Source organism: Budorcas taxicolor, chromosome 5 (genome assembly GCF_023091745.1).
Source record: "Budorcas taxicolor isolate Tak-1 chromosome 5, Takin1.1, whole genome shotgun sequence".
NCBI lineage: Eukaryota > Metazoa > Chordata > Mammalia > Artiodactyla > Bovidae > Budorcas > Budorcas taxicolor.
In genome coordinates this window covers 139878984-139891310 of record NC_068914.1, presented here as the reverse complement: position 1 = coordinate 139891310, position 12327 = coordinate 139878984, and the positions used below count along the sequence as shown (strand labels likewise).

Sequence of the window (12327 nt, the reverse complement as noted above, 5' to 3'; positions counted from 1 at the left end):
TAACGGGTTGGTGAGGGTCCTTAATCATCTCCTTAAGAATCCGAGAAGCCAGGCCAAAGAGGGTCCCATGACGGGGGCTACACAGGATTCTGCCACCCCAGGGCCATGCCTCTAGGAGTGTGTCCCTTGTCCCCATGTCCACACAGAGAGTATATGGGGTGGCTATGGGCTCTGGAGTCAGTTCTGCCCGGATCAGATCCAACCCCCTCACCTGGTTGTGTGTAACTTCAGGGCACTTACTCATCCTTGAAACGGCCCTCCTCGTCTGTAGAAAGACACTGGTAGCATCTATTGCACAGGGTGGGCATGAGGCTGCAAGGAGCCACAGACACGACGACTCCAACAGCTGGCGTGAAGTACGTGTTCATTGAATAGTTCACTGTTCAGTAACAAGGGCCAGGACGGCACATGTGGCTGCAAGAACCCTAGCCCCTGGCAGGGGGGCCGAGTCAGCTCCTCTGGGACCTGACCCTGAGCTGTTCTCCCTTGTTCTCTGGCGGGGTCGGGGGGCTCGGGTGGAAGGCAGAGGGAAAGAGGAGCCAAGGATAGGTGGGACCCTGACCGGCACTGTGCAAGATAGAGTCTTCTCCTGGTCAGGCAGGCTCACGGAGTTCCCGAGGGCTTCTTAGTGAAGGCAGTCACTTGTCTACATCAGTCCCTTCAGCGCCTCCACGGGCTGCCCACCCCTCCTGCATATCTCTGGTTTAGCGGTTGCCTCATCCTGAGTGGGAAGCCCATGGGGAGGTATCTTTAACATCACCTCCCTCCATTCCCACCCAGACTGGCCCCTCCTGCCCGTGTGGCCTGGACCTGGGGAAGGTAGACATGAGCAGCTCTTGGTGGGCATCTGGACCACCCCCTGGACCAGCAGCCAAGATCTGTCACCTGGGTCTTCTCAAGTTGGAGTGAAATGCCAGTCTCTCCCTTATTCTAACCGCAGGGGGTGAATCTCAAGCTCTTCCAAAGATCCCCCAAAGCCTGTAGGTCTGACGGGTGGGAGGAAAGAGAAGGCATAGTGCTCCAATAACTTCCTCCCCGGAGTAACTTTCTCTCACAACCCTTTTCATACATCCGGTTTCCTGGCTGCATGCTGGCAGGTGCTGCTCAGGTGGGACCTTCTTCCACCTGGACTTTAATTTCCAGTTGGATGAAAAAGGTTCCCCGAGTGACTTTGATATCAATACCCTGCTCTACCCACCCCTTCCCCAGTCTTCACACCACAGACAGGTCTACACGGAGAGACTAACCCTGTAATGTTTACAGAGAGGACGTGAGACTCCAATCTTCCTCCGACTCTGCCCCCTGAACGTCTGAGCTGCCATACCTTGGGGACCCGCCATGTGGGCAGCTCTGAGGATCACACTGGCCTGGAGCCACTGCCCTTGATGCTCTGAATCAGAGCCACCCAGCTAGAGCTGGAATAAAACACCAGAGGAAATGCCTGAGGGTCTGGTCACAAAAGAGTCGGATAGGACTTAGCAACTAAACACCACCACCCGGAGCCTGTAGAGCATGACTGGTCTCTCCATGGCTCTCTGACTGGCCCAGAATGGAGAACTTGACCCTGAACTGTAAACTGAATCATGGGCCCCCACGTTTTTTTGGCACCAGGGACCGATTTCATGGAAGACAGTTTTTTCCACAGACAGGGGAAGGTAGGGGGTGGTTTCAGGATACTTCAAGCTCATTGCATTTATTGTGCACTTCAGTTCTATTAGAGCTTCCCGGGTGGCTCAGACGGTAAAGAATTTGCCTGCAAGGAGGGAGACCTGGGTTCAATCCCTGGGTCAGGAAGATCCCCTGGAGAAGGGAATGGCTACCCTCTTCAGTATCCTTGCCTAGAGAGTCCCATGGACAGAGGAGCCTGGTGGGCTACAGCTACTTTCGAGCTACTTTCACTTAGTTCTATTATGATTACATCAGCCCCATCTCAGATCATCAGGCTTTAGATCCTGGGGGTTGGGGACCCTTGAACTAAATGGTTGGTCTTCCCCAGCTTCAGGCACTCTAAGGCCTGCCCTCAACCCCTCCTCCCCGACCCTACCCTGAGCACATGCCCAGCTATGCAGAAAGCTTCCCAAAATACAATACAAGAGACTACACATGGCCCACTGAGCCCCTTGTCTATTCTCTTGCCATCTTCATAGAAACAGGGAGAGGAACACTGGAAGAGCCAAAAGGCCAAAACATCCACAAAAGCCCAGAGCCAGTCCAAGCCATAGTTTTCACTGTGAATACAATTCTGACACCTCTAAAACTTGATTTATTTTAGGCTTGATGCCTTTGGCCACATATAAATTTTCATGGCTGCATTAATTTGTCTCGAAGGACTTGAACTTAGTAATTCTTAATAAGTCCTCAACCCACAAGCCAAGATTTCATCAGCTTGTGAAAGCTGAGCTCCCTTGTACTGAAACACTTATTTCTAATGTTTGCTTTTAACCAGACAGAAAAGGATGTTGAAGAACTCCCTTATTTTTCTTGGATGTCAATGAACTCCAGAGTGAAGACTCTGCTTTCAACTGTCAGCTAAATGCAACAGCTCCCTTCTCTTGGAACCAGAAATTGGACCGCAAGTAAATTCCAACTTCTCTGGGAGTCTCCAGGGTCACTTGCTCTTCCCGACCTGGAAGACATGGCCCGACTGGAAGAGGCCCCATATGGAAGCCACAGGGCTTCGCTGGTGGCTGAAGAACCCACCTGTCAATGCAGGACATGCGGGCTCTATCCCTGGGTGGGGAAGATCCCCTGGAGAAAGGAAATGGCGACCCAGTCCAATATTATTGCCTGGGAAATCCCATAGACAGAGGAGCCTGGCGGGCTACAGTCCATGGGGTCGCAAAGAGCTGGACACGACTTAGTGACTAAACAATAGCAACACTGGACGCCACGCAGATAAATTGAAGGATCCAATCAGTTCAGAGAAGCACTGTCTCCTCCCACTCCCGGGGCACTCAACACTTGAGTGCTGCATGCAGTGGAACGTGCTTGGATTTCTGCTAATAAAAGCGTTTGTTGTTTATTGCTGGCTTCTATTTCAGGCCCAGCCCAATTCAATGCAGGTGGGGAAATTGTGGATTGATTCATCCTCGTGCTAATCTGTGTAATAACAATTTAAAAACAGCTATGGCTCCAGGAAGATGTCTAACTCTCCTGTATCTTGCCCAGGACCACTTTTCTAAAAAGAGTTGGATGGAGCAGATCTAGTTTACAACTGGGTTCAGGTGCATTTCTTTCTTTCTTTTCTTTCCTTTTTCCTTCCTTCATTCCATTTTGTTTCACAAAATGATGATTCCACTGATAGCAGAATGAGACAAATCTTTTCTCTCTTTCCAGGCAAAGACAACTTTCTTAAGTTCTGCACACATGGGAAACTTACATTCCTTATGCAGCTCTGTTAAATGTCATGTTCCTAATTAGCCAGTTATTTGATGCTTCAAACTCGGTTGGTGGAGAAGACCCTTGAGTATCCCTTGGACAGCAAGGAAATCAAACAAGTCAGCATAAAGGAAAGCAACCCTCAGTATCCACTGGAAGGAAGGACTGATGCTGAAGCTGAAACTCCAAAACTGTGGCCACCAGATGTGAAGAGCCAATTCATTGGAAAAGACCCTGATGCTGGGAAAGATTGAGGGCAAGAGGAGAGGGGGGCACAGACGATGAGATGGTTGGATGGCATCACAGACTCAATGGACATAAGTTTGAGCAAACTCTGGGAGATAGTGAAGGACACGGAAGTCTGGCGTGCTATAGTTCATGGGGTCGCAAAGAATCAGACATGACTTAGCAACTGAACAACAATAATTTTGGAGGATAGAGATACACACATATATGTGCACACATATGCACACACGTACATGCATATGAGTGTGCCTTCCTATGTAACAAGGAAGATACCTTCATCAACATGGACACCTGTTTGCCTTTGATGAGAAAAACAGCACCTGTGCCTGATGACCAACAAGCATCCCTTTCAGCTCTGTAATTTGAGCAGCACAGCAAAACCCAGAACATTAAGAGGGCTGCACGAATAATATTTTCCCCAGAAGAGTTGTGAAAATGATACACCTTGCCAAAAACATGTCCACCGTCCCCTCTGACAATGACCTTCCTGCTCAGACCCTGCGTGTGGAGCACACACACAGCTCACACATTACATCTGGGGATAAACTATCAGTAATCAGGCTCAAGGACACAGCAAACGTGAGCACACAGCAACACATGGGGCTTTTTATTGTCTCCTTAAAATGAAGCTGCAGGGAGAAGACTCCCTCTGGGTTTAAGCCATATCTTTGCAAATCTTCAGGGTGATGTAGACCTGTTCTTCCTGGCAAAGAGATTAGTGGGGAGAGGAACTGGATTCTGGGGTAAGAAATACCTGCTTGGAAGGACAGGGGTGGGTGGCTGACCAGAGAAGCTTAGTAGGAGCAGTAGGATTTGAGTGGTGGGCGGGGGGGGGGGGGGTGGCGGGTGGGGGGGGCGGGGGTGGGGGGGCGGTGGGGGGGCGGGGGTGGGGGGTGTGGGGGTGGGCAAGCCCCTGAGAGTGCGGGTTATGGGAGGGTATTGAGACTCCGTGTTCACTTCCTGTGGCTTCCGTAACAAATCCCTGGTGGCTTCAAACAATACAAATTTATTCTCACACGTTCCAGAGGCCAGGAGTCCAAAATCAATGGTAGGGCTTCACTCCCTTCGGAGGCTCTAGGGGAGAGTCCATGCCCGTGTCTTCCAGCTTCCTGCGGTTCCCAGGGTTTCCGTGGCTGCCACATCTCTGCCTCTTACTCCTCCTGGCCTTCTCTTCTGTGTCAGCTTTCTCCCTCTGCCCTTCTCTTGTAAGGACACTTGCATTGGATTTAGCAGCAATCCAGGGTGATTGTAACTTGAGATCCTCAACTTAATTACAACTGCAGAGATATTTTTTCCAAACAAGGTCACCACTCACAGGTTCCAGGCATTAGAATGTGGACATAGCTTTTAGGGGACCACCGTTCAATCCCAAGAAACCCTGACAGTATGGTAAGTCCCCTACATACAAACCTACAAGTTGTGAGCTTTTAAAGATGCGAACCAGCAAGGAACCAGAACCTGTACCATCAACGTCAGGTGTGAATGAAATTGCAGCTTGCCCTCCATCTCCTATGGCTGACGATCCTTCAGCTCCTCCATCTCCCACCTGCTCTCCCACCTCTAGTCAGTAACTCTTCCTGCCTGTTCCCTCGATGCCTGTACTGGATACCTGCTCAGCCCCTGTACGCTGTAGCAGTTGTTCTATTGTACTTTTCAAGGTACTGTACGATAACATTAAAAATGTTTTCTGTGTGTGTGTGTGTTTGTTTATATATTATTTGTGTGAAAAGTATTATAAACCTATTATGGTGGCCTCCCTGCTGGCTCAGTGGTAAAGAATTCCTTGCCAGTTCAGGAGATGGGGGTTCGATTCCTGGGTCGGGAAGATCCTCTGGAGTATGAAATGGCAACTCACTCCAGCATTCTTGCCTGGAGAACTGCATGGACAGAGGAGCCTGGAGGAGCCTGGAGGACTGCAGACCATGGGGTCGCAAAGAGCTGGACACGACTGAGCACACACACACGCATTGTATAGCTGATTGTGTTAGTTGGGTACCTAGGCTAACTCTGTTGGACTTACCAACAAATTGGACTTATGCATGTCTTCTTGTGGAATGAACTTGTTCATACGTAGGGAACTTGCTGTATAGCAGAGGTGGGAGGTGAGGACCTCTACATGGGGAAGTCACAGAAGGTCAGGAAGCAGTTGGTCATGCAAGGAGAAGAGGACAGAGTGAAGCCTGACACTGTGAAGGGGACACACGAAGGAGAGGAAGGGGACTCTGGGCCCCCTTGGGAGCCCCACAGTCAACACCAGGACATCTGTATCCCAGGACCGGGAGGGTGACCATTGCTAAGCTCCACTGGATGCCTCAGTTAAGGCAGCCAGTCAAGTCAAGAATGAAATTGAGAATCAAGAGTTCACAGCAGCCACCTGGGGACCATAAGCAGTCCCATTCTCAAATAATCCTAGACACGTGGTGAGAGCCAACCCTGAGTAACAGAGTGGGGGCTGCTGAAGCCCCAGGGCTTTGTTTTGGATCCATCTGGATGGAGGCCTGGCAGGAATGAGGGGGTATGGTACTGGGGGCAGTGGTCCACGTATAGTGTAGACTGGTTCAGCTAGCTAATCAGGAGGCAAAGGGGCTGGTGTCCCTCCCCGAAGCCATGCGTGTCCTGTACCCAGTACCACCCCAGGGTTTGGGGAGTTTTCTTCTCCTGTCATTTCCTCCAGAACTGCCCTTTTTTTCAAAAAATTTATTTGTCTGTCTGTGTCGAGTCTTAGTTGTGGCATGTGGGACCTTCATTATGTCATGTGGGATCTTTCCTTGTAGCACACAGACTCTCTAGCTGTGGCTCACAGGCTCCAGAGTTCACGGTTAAGTAGTTGCTGTGCCCAGGCTTAGTTGCCCCGTGACATGTGGGATCTTAGTTCCCCCACCAGGGATCGAACCCATGTCCCCTGCATTGCAAGTCAGATTCTTAATCATTGGACCATCAGGGAAGTCCCCCTCCAGAACTGCTCTAGACCAGTTCCAACAAAAGGACCAGAGGTTTGACAACTCTGGGGGACACCACACAATAAATCATTCCCTTATTTTGCTCAGCTACCTGAAGGCCAGGCCCAGGCCCTCATTTCTAGGTTCCCAGCTAGTAGTTCATGCCTGCTGTGTGCCTTGGTGAGCTATTTTTAGCTCAGTATTCCAGGACCTAACCAAGATGGCCTGGGCCAGGACCAGCGTGTGACAGATCAGGCTTGAGATCAGCTGTCTCCCACTGGCTCCTGGCCTAAAGTTAATAGGGCGAGAAAGTCCCATTTGTACAGGCGAAAGCAAGGCCCATTTCCTGACTCATGATCAAGGGCTCCCCAAGCATCACACACCAGTGTAACTGCGGTGTAAATGCATTCCTCATCAGGCTGGGTTTCTTCCAGAATGCACACTGACACATTCGTTTGCACACTGATTTAAAAAGTCGTACAGTGCCTATCTGCCAGAAGGATATGAGGCAGTTTCCAGATGCTTGTGGAACTTCTCGGGAACTCAGAAGAGTCATTGTCTAGAAAAGCCATGGAGTCCTCAGTTTTAAGAAGGCTGTCCTGATGGCACTTTCAATGCTGCAAGTGAACATGCCTGCCCTCATTAATTAGAGAAACACCTTCTTGACATTTCAAGTAAATAAAGTTCCTGTAGTTCCCCGAGGAAAAGAACCAACAAAATACAACGCAGGCATATGTCACTCATGTGGTGAGAATGCGTGAGGTGGGATGCAGCCAGGTACCCTCTGGAGCCCACGGCCTGACAGCAGCCTCTAGTGACCTTGGCAGCCTCTGCACCCCCAGCAGGCTTCCTTCGGCCCCTGACCTCTTTCCCTGCTCCCATCCCTCTCCCACCCTCTAACCATGGCTTAAAGCTCCTGGTCACAAAAGGCCCAGGCTAAAGTCAATCTTGTGGGCAGTAAGCCTGCTCAAACCCAGGAAATATCACCCTCCATTCAAAGTCATGCCTCTGAAAAACTTATGAAATAAAAGGTAAATGCTAAAACACTATCTAATTACTTGGGGTGAGTTAATCAGATAGCTAGCTACTCTTTAGAGGAGAAGGATCTCATTTGCTAAGCATCAGAAAGGTAGATGGGAAGGTTAGAAAGAAAGGATTAGCTGGAAAGAGCACTGGGATCTAGACATGGTGACAGGCTGTTTAGGGGCTATTAGCCAGCCAGGAACATCAGAAGGGCAGATGACTTAACCTCTGCAAGCTTCAATTTTCTCATCTACAAATGAAGATATTAAAAGCACCATTACATAAGATAATCTATGTAATGTATTTGGCATTATGCCTGGTTCCTAAGAGCTGAAAAATGTTCACAGAGACATCACTGTTGAAGTTATATTAATAATAATGATAACTGTTACTATTAGTAGAAGTAGTTGTAGCAGTCATAGCAGTGGTGGTGTATGGTGACCTGAGAAGGGATAGATTAAGCGGAATCCAAACTGAAAGTCATTAAATGAGAAGACGGGAGATTAAATGAAGAAGTGGGTGCAGGGTGTTAATACCAATCTTAGCTTGTCTTAATGTTGTCTAGGGAGACATCCTGGCATAGTGCTTTTTAGAGGCCGACACATAGGAACTCAAACCTTGGCTCTGAACTCAAACCTTGATAATGTAGGACTTTATGGAATCACTAAACTTTCTGGAGCCTCAGTGTTCTTATCTGTAAAATGGGAATAATCATACCTCATGGAAATCATTTGTGTAACGTAGATGCAACATACTTAATGTATCCAATACCCAGAGACTATGTCTTCTGTTTGCCTGGCCAAGCTCTTTCCCCTCCACATGGTAGTTGGCAGACTGCGAAATGAGAAACCCATCTGGAGAGCTGAGAATATGATAATGAGCATTGTGGCTCTTTGTTAAGAGAAGAAAGATGTCACCAGCCCCCTTACAGCCTCCTCCCACTGGGGGAGCTGAAGGAATGAACAGTAGGGCTGCTAAAGGGCAGAACTTGCAACCATTTCTAGTTATAGAGGCAGCGGAATCATTCTGAATTCACTGATGCAATGTGCTATTGCAAGACGGAAATCATCCAGTAAAAAGGAACCCCCAAATAGGATGCCATGGAAATTTAACTCTGAACATTCTGACTTTGTACCTTGACATAAATAAGACCCAGGAACATTTTCCTGCCAAAATTGAAGTTAATTTCTTAAACTATATAGATTTAATGATGGCAAATACCTTCCCATCATCACTCCACAATATTTACGATTTGGTCTGATTTACATAGAAGATATGTCATCTATGAGAGTCAAAACAAGTTTAGAAACCCTTCTCCACTTCAAATGTTACCTTCCCTGATGAAAATTTAATTACACTGAAAAAACAATCCTCAAAATCACCTCATTTCTTTGCAAAGCAAAATGTTATGGCTTTGATGGCTTTATTACTTTTTTTTCCCCTAAATTCACAAGATAGACTTCCTCTCACGCAAAGTCATTCCCAAGACTTAGCTTTTAGTTCTGAAGGAAAACTAATAAGAATTTTGACATTTTAAGTGTACTTTCAGAAAACTCTGATTTATCATACTGCTCCTGACACTGATACGCAGTCGTGTGTTATTAGTTACTTGAGTGTTTTCTATAATTATGTGAATGATGTTGACACTTTCTGGTGGGATGCTTACCATTTCCTATTTTGTCATTTGCAGAGTTCTGAAATGGGTCAGATCACCATGTTCAAGCTGAACAGCTGTTAAAGGGCTTTTTCTCTTGCTGTTTTCTTGGCCTGTCATGCTCAGTCCATTGCTCTGTGCAAGAGACTATTCAATATACTTCTCTCCTTCTCTTCCCACAGACTTTTTATAAAAATGATAACCAAGTTATGGTCACTGACACTGTGGAGCACATGGTCAAATAGGGGGAGAGGGATTTCCTTGGTGTCCAGTGGTTAAGAATCTGCCTTCTAATGCAAGGGATGTGGGTATGATCCCTGGTCGGGGAACTAAGATTCTACATGCCCCAGGGCAACTAAGCTTATGTCCTGAAACCACTGAGCCCAAATGCCACAACTAATACTCAGTGCAGCCAAAAATAAATATTAAAAAAAAGAGGCAGATACAGGTACAGGTTCAGGTACAGGTCTGTAGATTACAATGTGGGAGACAAGGGTTATAACAAAGGTACAAATGATTGCCAGGACAGAGAAGACAATGGCTAACTTCCCAGATGAGAAAGCTTTACAAATAAAGTGATCTTGAATTTGTCTTGCCATTTCAATAGGAGCGTGGTGAGTGCAGAAGTGAGGAGAACAACCCAGGCAGGTGCAGAGGCATGTGGTTGGGAAGGAGAAGGAGGCAAGGATGCCTGGAACATAGGGCATATGAGTCTACACATGAGATGAGATGCAATAGATGGCACACACTGGGGATCATTAGTAAAAGCTCTGAAAGCCACATCTGAAAAAAGTCACCTTTACACTGTAAACAATGGAGCCACAGAGTTCTTCAAGCAATGGTGGGATCCATCTTTTCAGAACATAACTAACATGGTGTGGAGGACAGACAGGGGCAGAGCCTCTCTGTTCAAGTGGTGTGGCCCAGAACGGTATGTTCTTTCAAAGTCGCAGAAGGGAAAACAATCTCCCTCCATCTCAATTATGCTTAGCTCAAGTAGAAAATCATTCAGTTGTTGCCAGATGGCCCTTGAGAGGATGGAAAACAAATACAGCGTCCTAATGAATTCTCGGAGGCATTGGAAGAAAACAATGTGATAAAAGTGGTGGCTCCCCCACTAAACAGCCCAGAGTGCCCTGACCTCAAGCACGTTGTTTACTGCAAAGGGACGTGGTTCCACCACCCTCTGCATGGGGACAGGACTGGCCACACCTCTGCCATCCTCTGATGGTGAGGACACGGTCCTCCTACTTCTGCCAGACCCACATGTGGGGATGAGCCCTGCATGCCTCTGTCACGTTTGTGTTAGAGGAGGGGCATGGCCTCCCTGGTGGCTCAGAGGGTAAAGAATCTGCCTGCAATGCAGCAGACCCGGGTTCAATTGCTGGGTTGGGAAGACCCCCTGGAGGACGAAATGGCAACCCACTCCAGTATTCTTGCCTGGAGAATCCCATGGACAGATGAGCCTGGTAGGCTACAGTCCATGAGATTGCAAGAGTCAGACATGGCTGAGTGACTAAACCACCACCGCCAATTGAGTGTACACACCACAAAACCAACAGTTATTTAAGTGTCCTGGACAGCATGTGCTTCCAAGGGACTTTATTTGCTATACCTGAGACAAGGGCTTCCCTGGTGGCTCAGAGGGTAAAGAATCTGTCTGCACTGTAGGAAACCTGGGTTCGATCCCTGGGTTGGTAAGATCCCATGGAGGAATTGGTGACCCACTCCAGTGGTTTTGCCTGGAGAATCCCCATGGAAGGAGGAGCCTGGCGGGCTACAGTCACAAAGAGTTGGACATGACTGAGCGACTAACACACACACATATGACCCACTGCGGCTAGGGCAGGTCCAGGTATGCAGCCCTGAGGGATCAGCTGTTCTCAGTCCCATGACTGCCCAGGTTACAGAAATGGGCACAAAAAGCAGTTGTAGAAGGGAGTGAGGGGAGAGGTCTAGCTCAGATTTTCTGAGGGGATCATGATGGCGAAGGAAGGATATTGACAAGGGAACAAGGTGAGAAAGGCTTACAACAAATGGAGTAATAGATGGATGAATATCTGAATAAATGCATAATAAATCAGGAGTTAGAATAAAAAAGTAACAAAAAAAGCTTAAAAGTAAAGGAGAAGGAAATACAAGAGAGGGAATAGTTTAAAAAGTAAGGAAGAAAAATAAAGTGAAAAGGAAGACACAGCAGAGAAAGAGCTGACATAAAGAGGAAAACATCGTGAGTGATCCTTTTGTGTGTGTATACAAATATATGTGTGTGTGTGTATATATATATATATATTTCATTTTCTTAAGAAGCTTGTTAAATTCTTCATGCTTCTGAATGTTCTGATGAGTAGTGATGAGTAGATGGAGAAACCATAACTGGAGCCTCCAAAGAGACCATCTTCTCCTTTTCCCTCTTCCCAAACCATTTGCTCAGTGGTTAATTAGGTTTATCTTGAGGAGAGCTGCACATGTGATAAACCATTAACTACATGTGACCTGTCTGGTCTAACACAGGTCTGTCTGTATCACACAGTTTCTCCTGGGGGTAGAGATGGGAAATCACGGTTTCTAAATCTTAAGAAAGCAGAGAGGAGGAGATTTGTGGTAAGTGAAAATCTCCAGAGGATTCTGATGTGTCCAAAAGCTTTGCTGGGCACTTTGGGAAGGCAGCCCCTCGTGCCAGGGTTGGACCACTCCAGTCACCAGAAGTGCAGGTGACAGAGCTCCATGGAAACTGGTGGTTCCAGCAGACCTAGAGAGTCACAGGTGCTGAGCATGGGTTTTGTATATCCTCACCCAGAGACCATGGCAACCGGCAAACACGCCCCCCCACCCCAACCGTGGCACAGGCCAGCAATGAGGCCTGTGCTGGGTTTGGGGACAGCCCATTCATGGGTGCACCAACCTCCCACCCTGGACAATCATCTAGCTAAAGGGCAACTACTTTTCTTCAGGACACAATGAGAACAATCCTCCTTCCCAGCTCTGGGAACGTGCGAGAGTGCAGAAGAACAAAGGCGGAACGTGCAGGCGAACAGCCCTGGGTAGAAAATGAAGGCCTAAGGAGCCGGTGCACTCAGTGTGCGT

At 47.9% G+C, this 12327-nt stretch overlaps 1 protein-coding gene across 1 annotated transcript in view; it reads right to left on the bottom strand.

Annotated features, from left to right (window-relative positions):
* The window catches only part of GRIN2B (glutamate ionotropic receptor NMDA type subunit 2B), a 356416-nt gene that overhangs the window by 41302 nt on the left and 302787 nt on the right, over positions 1–12327 (bottom strand). The gene's annotated exons all lie outside the window — the stretch shown is intronic.